Raw genomic sequence first — 7,179 nt, 5'->3', positions numbered from 1 at the left:
ATATTCGTAGTGTCTGTGAAGCGGATCGGGATATGGAATCAATGATGAGATGTGGAACACAGATGAGAGTCTATCAGTGGACACTCACATCTAGGTCCTCTTCATCCTCTTCATATCAATTCTCTCTTATTAGCCCCCCCCCACTGACACGTCTCTCCTCGTGTCAATGATGATTCATGCATCTGACGACACTGGTAAACCCGTTAATTTGTCAAACGCAATTATGAAATGCGGGTGTAACGGGTGAATAATGAGGCGGCGTTGGCCTGGCCCGTTAGACGGATGAAACATTATGGAGCGCAATCTGGTTGTTTTTTAACAGGTGCTGCCGCTTGCTTATTGGAGTCTATCCCAGCTTGCGATGGGCGAGAGGCGGGGCACACCTCGGACGCGTTGCCACACGGAGGCAGGCAACCGTTCGCGCACACTCATTCATTATTATATTATTATAATATATAATAATTATAATTCGGAGCAACCAATTCAGGTAAATTGCATACGTTTTAGGGGTGGGAGTAAACCGGAGAACCCGGAGAACATATACAAACCCCGCACAGATATGGATTTGAAGCCGGTACCTTCTAACCGCTACGCCACCGGTGTCACCCGATGGAGTCAGCTGTGAGTGGGCATCTTGCTTTGCAACTTTAATGCACTGTGTATTCTTGTGTGAGGAAACTATACCTGCTCGGCTGAGTGTGATTCGAGGCTCCAAACGAGGCTCTGCAGATGAGAGTCGTCCAGAGGCTGGAACGGAGTGAAGCGATGACCCTTTGGTGGAGCCGGCTGCCAGATGCTGGTAGTAGGAGGAAGGCCCCGACTCCAGCCACCCACCACTGCCCTGCTTTTGTCATCCATCCCTCATCCCCTGGTGGAGTGTTTGTAGCATCGCCACAAACACTCAACCAGATGCAAACATCTACGCAAACACATTTTAGGTCGTGAAGGCTTGGTAACATCTCTACAAATAGCAGTGTGAGCATTTGGGCGAAAATCACAAAGCCACAAACAAACACGGGCTGCTGTAAGTGGCGAGGTGAGATAATCTGCTTTGTGGCATACGAGCAAATGGCCCCTAAGTGGCAAAGCAGGTAATCATTGCACTGAGTATTTTTGTGGGAGATAGGGCGAGTGCTTTTCCATCCTGTGTCTGCGCATGTGAGTGTGTGTGTGTGTGTGTGCGTGCGCATATTCACTCTGAAGTGAACATCCACCGCAGCTATACCGGCACAAGATTGAGGAAACGTAGAGAGTCGCTGCCTGTATGTATAAAGCTGCTCTTGATTTGCATAAGAGGCGAAAAATGTATAAGATTTGCTTTAATCGTTGTTGGAGTTCTTCCGCATCCTCGTTCTGTTTCCATTTATGCGGCGCTTTAATGATCTTCACTCAATTACACGTTTACCAAAGAAAAAGCAACCGCTCTCTCCCTTTGCTCCGTGAATTCTAATGAGCGGCTTCCCGTGGTTTGTTGCACGTTTCACAATATGCTTGAATGGAAAATAAGGAAGCGATAGGTGTCACCTGAAGGCGCTGCAAAGCAGAGTTAAAATTCCTTTGAAGAACGGTTGAGAAAAAAAAAGACAGTGACTGAAAGCTGAGAGTATGGTGCTCGGATGAGGGAGATCAGTAAAGTGTCTTTTCGCTGTGTGGTGAGAGCCAAACCTGAGTGAGGCTATAAGAGCAAATGGGAAAGATGCATTCAGCAAGGTATGAGGTAAGACCAGGTCGTGCTGTGAAGAAGTGAGACGAGAGCAGCCTTTCGTGACCCTGCTGACTGGATGCACGGATCTATGTTTAGCCACGAGGCTGATGAAGAGGATCACATCCATCTGGCTTTACACTTGAAATGTGTGTCTCAGCAGGAGGTTCCTGCTTTAATCACACACAAAACATGAAATAGCAGGGGGGGGGGGGCATGCTGGAACTGTTCCTCCACACCACTTCTCTCATGACCGGGTCCTCTAGGGTGGGGGGGGGGGGGATAATCAAAGAATAGTCCGAAAAAATGGGCAAAAAATTGCAGCAACTGTTCATGCTTATGCTGAGTCAGCAAGAACGGGGACTGCAAAGTTTTGTAACAAAAAGTTCAATTTATTTTCATTATATATGCAATAAATAATTCAGTGACAAAATATATGGTTATTTGTGTCATGGGTTTCATTCAGTTACTCTAAACACAAAATGACACGAGGCTTCCTGGTCTAAATTATGTCAGCTTTAGGGTTTTTTTTTTATGAACTGTAACACCCAATACTTTAACAGTCTCATGAAAACTGAATATGGCAGTTGGAAGCTCTAAACTAAGGCTAACGGCACCAGCTGAATGGCACTAATCCTGGTGCAGACACTTGACTCTTCCAAACAAGGACCCCGACCCCTGACCTGTCAGTGTGCAGATGGCATCTGATCGCTCCTCTGCCCGTTTGCAGGGTTAGTCATCTCTTACATTCTAGATTGCATACTATTTATTGACAGTGAAATTTGCAAAGAAACCAAAATATATATACAGTACCGGTATATATATTTTAAATCCAACACTATATAGGCCAGTTTACTAAATGGCTAGTTTAAATGTGCTTGCTTTTAACCTTCCCCAGTCTAATCTCTCTGCTGGATGAAGCGTGCCTCTGTCCCCAGAGTCGCTGTCAACTCCTCGTGGCTTTGGCGTGACAAGCCTCTTCATAGGAAAATATGCCAGCAAGCTAGTTTCCACCTGGGACACCCAAAGCAGGCAGGAATATCTGCCCTAACACGCACAGGCTAGCTCTGACAGAAAGGGCACGGATGAAGCCACATGCTGGTGGTCCTAAAAAAAGGCTTTAAATAGACACTGAGATGGTGTTATATAGTACACACAATGTGCATGACGCAAATGGCTCCTGGTAAGAAATAAAAAATGTAAGTCATAATGTTCAAAACGATTTCACCTCATTGCAACTTAATTTTCAGCCGGTGGGGTGAAAATATCTTTTTTGATATGTGGAACATAAAAGGCTGCATTCTATGGCCTTCTCGTGTCAAATGAGGAAATAACCCAATGTAGATTCCCCGACTGGATTCCTGTCTCTGCTCTGCCTTTTGTCACACTTCGATCCCTCTGTCTCTTCCACTTTTGGACTTTCCCCATCTCATTGCATCAGGAATAGTTCAACCATGACACTGACTGTGAACCAAATGTCCACAGTATAGCCTTAAAGTCAGCGTTGGAATATAAGTAGGTGCATTTAGTGCAAGCCAGAGGTGCTGGTAGTTAACCTTTTGCTGGAAACCTGCTCATCTACTCTTGATGGGGTGTCATATAATACTTTTTTACTCTATACTCTAGTTAGCTACCAGTTACTTCTCTCTCCAGAAGACCAAAACTCAACTTTACCCTATTTCACCAACAAATGTTGCAACCCTACAGCTGAGTGTTGTAACTTGTAGTCCATGTGCTCTTGCCTGCATGAGTGTGTGCGTCTCATGAAAGTTCAGGCCAGGGCCAGACATCCTCTGAATGCAGCGACTGACTGATTCCACACATGGAGGCCTGGGGAGGTGGGGTTGGTTGTTCCATGACTTCAAATAGAAAGCCAATGTACTTTTCAAACAGCTCTGAAAAGGTCAGATAGATGGATTCCAGCAGAAGCACATCTACATATGGTAACTATTTATAGCCACCCTGTTGGATGGAGGTTTCAATAGATCTGTAAATACTCAGAAATGTAGAAGCTGTTTGGTATTGCTCATTTGCAAAACAAATAATCTATTATAAATTCTAGCAAAAAACTTTAATTCACAATTTCTTTTTTGTGTGCATCAGATGAGATGAACGATATCACTGTGGTGTTTACACACATAACGTGAAGCTAGAGTGAGTAGTTGCTTAACTTAGTTTTCTACAAACACTGCAAACAGGGAAATAACCAGTCCTGCAGCTACAAAATCCACCCACCATTAGGAAGTTTCTCTTGACTTGGCACAGCTTCCTGTCTCCAAGTCTTTGTTGGTTGCCTGGCTTCACCCGGAAACATCATGCGATCACCAATAAACTAACACACAGTGTAGCCTTCTAAAAACTACAGCTGTTTATTTCCATATTTCAATTTGGTGCTGATTAATCGATCAATTGAATATAATATGCTTGTTATAGTTTCAACTTGGTGATATTCATTGTACTATTAAATACAGTTAATCTACATTACATTTCATTAGCTTCAACACAAAACAACAACAACAACCTTGTTATACTGCAACCGTTTTGCTACAAACATACTGATGCAATATCTAGTGAATCATTACACTGCCCGCTAACAATTGAGAGGTCAATAATCATCAATAAATATTGATTGTTGCTGACATCACTGCAAACGCTAGCAGTGGAAGTGTCAGGAGGGGATGAGCCTCTAAACCTGTCAGTACGGTCGGTGTCAAAGAGTCATACAAGGATAATGCCAATAGTCTTAGTCATTATCTCAACAAAGATCATGCACAGACAGCCATAATAATACTGATAACCTTAATCACATCTGGATTGAGACTTAATGCTGTGCATAATCTAATCGATGACGGAATCTTCCCATCCACAAGAAAGGATTATAATCTGATCTGACATTGCCTGACAAAACATGTGGATTACTGCCGCCACTCCTGCTTTGTAGACAAATGAACGTCTGAACCGTCATTGATCATGCATCAGACTCATCCCATCGGTAAAATGCACCCGTTCATTAAATCTTCATCCAAAGTGCTGTTCTCTCTGACAATCACTGGTGAATGTTCAGTAAACACATCCTTACCAAGAAGTCTACTTCAGTCACGTCAGGTGGTGCAAGTATAAATAGACACAAATGACTAAACGACCCTGAAGCCATCGCTGACAAACCGGCCGTAGAGTCACATCAAAGAGAAAGAATAGACGCGACTAAACATGGACACTCCTGCAGCCTGACAGAGTTAGTCGGCTCAGGTTAGTTGTCATCTTGTTCACACTGCAGGGCATATTAACTATGTTCGCTATCCTAGTTCAGCATCCTGATATTAGTAATTGGTGCTAAATCACAAAAATGCAGCTGAGGTTGATGGAAGTCTCATTTGTTTGGCAGGCATTGAGTCAAGCTAAAGTATTTCATTGATTTGAACTTGTTAGGGCACAGAGTGGGTTATTTTACGGAAAACATTACGCTTCAGTTCCAAATGTTGTGGCTTTGAGCTCAATAGAGTCCACAATTGTGACCCCTCCCCCATGGGGTAGAAAAGGAGAAGAGGAAATTAACTAGGATACATCATCTGGCGAACATGGTTGACTGCGCGATACCATCTGTTAGATGTTTAAAGACTTCACATGAAAAAAATGTTTTTGTCACCAAATGTTCTAAATTGTGGTCAAATGAGAATGAATTGTTGTTTCCAACATTGCGTTGAACTTGCACCCTGTCCCGAGTGTTTCCCCTCCTGTCTCCCCTTTATCCCTTTACAAAAAAAAAAGCATAATGTTGAAATCAGCCAGTCCTCTTTCAGAATGCTGAAACACGATTTCAAATGTCTGAATGAAACTCACGACGACTGCGAGCTGTCCCAGTTTTCAGGCTTTATATACACTGTATATGACAATGAGTCAGCAACAGGAGATGCAGTTTGTGGGCGGTGAAGCTGTTGCAGCAGAATAAACGCTGCCTTGCTTGTGGGCAAGGTTAAATTGAAGCTCTGCCTTTGATTGATGGTTATACAGAAAGAGGGGGGGTCATTCCACCCTGTGTGACTCACTTTTGCGTCACAGTATTCCACCCATACACTGTAAATGTTTAACTGCACCTAATTGGTGGCGTTCTGTTCTCAGATTCCAGAGCTGCCTCTTATCTGGAATGATAGCGGCATTTGAATGCTTGTGCCAAGGAAGGCCGCATTTATTCACTCCTGTTTTTGTTACCATATTTTTTTTTTTTTTTTAATAACCCTGAATGGAGGATCACTTCACTGAAGCAGTTATGGATATCTAAAACTTGATGTCTGTGGTTGGAGATAGCAGAGAGAGAGAGAGAGAGAGAGAGTCAGCATAAAGTGCAGTGAACCCTCTTTTATGGAATTACTGCTGTGATCACGAAGCACAAACAGAGAGATGATGATGAGGGAGAAAAGGGGGGTGGGCAAAGCCTGGAAAAGTTAGAGGAGGGGGTGGAAAAAAGAAAGAGAGCAAAGGGTGAGAGAGAAAGTGTGAGATAGGGAGAGAGAAGGGGGCGGCGGAGCCAGAGGGAGGAAGGGAATGGATGATGTCGTCAGTGGGGACGGAAGGCTATTTTAAGAATGTGATAGGGACGAGGACGCAGTACACTCGTCACAGATGAGAGCAACACTCTGTACAGCCAATCCTGTGACCCATAATGACCTTCCCTCTCGTCTTCTGCAAAGAACAGGAGGGCATAAAGAAAGCAATAAACGGAGAAGGAATAAAGAAAATATCTGTTCTTTGGCTGAGTGGGGGCAAAAGCAGATGAAGGGATAAAGAGAAAATGTGAGTGCAAAGACCGAGGGCGGAGAAGAGGAACAAGCAGAGTTATAAAACAGTGGCGCACCAGCCTGCAGCTTCGGGCCACCCCTAAGCCTAGCATGGAGGAGGATTAGTGAGCAAAGATTTTGGACTGTGTGTGTGTGTGTGTGTGTGTGTGTGTGGAAGTTTTCAATGTTGAAGGAGAGCAGGGCGATTTGGCAAGTTCTGAACTTGCTTGCACCAAAAAAGGATCTGGTATCCATCACTGGGTCCGATACCCACACAAGCAAACACCGCAATTATCTCCTATCAGTGTCAAATGTTTGGAATACTGGCACACATCACAGCGCGCTGCTCATAAACCGGTGTCCTCTCTCCAACAACTGACCTCCGAGAGCAGCGCTCGTACTACTGACGCTACTTACTGAATGGGTAGAGCCTTTGCAAAACTCATGCCTTTCTTATACCAGAGTAAAATACGCAAGAAGTCCACGCTGTATTGCCAAAACCACCTACCCAGCCACCCACACTTCCTGCCCCGAGTCTCTCTCTTCCTCCTCACTTTTCACTGCTATTTTCTTCAATCTCTCTCTCGCTCTCTCGCTCTCTCGCTCTCTCGCTCTCATTCTGCACTCTTCTATTTCATGCACTCCGCTCTGACACCTAACCTCTGTCGGACCACAAGTCCCTCTGGCGTGACACCGTGGGCT

This window comes from Brachionichthys hirsutus, chromosome 9, assembly GCF_040956055.1.
Source record: "Brachionichthys hirsutus isolate HB-005 chromosome 9, CSIRO-AGI_Bhir_v1, whole genome shotgun sequence".
Classification (NCBI taxonomy): domain Eukaryota; kingdom Metazoa; phylum Chordata; class Actinopteri; order Lophiiformes; family Brachionichthyidae; genus Brachionichthys; species Brachionichthys hirsutus.
Note: the sequence above shows the minus strand (reverse complement) of the source record.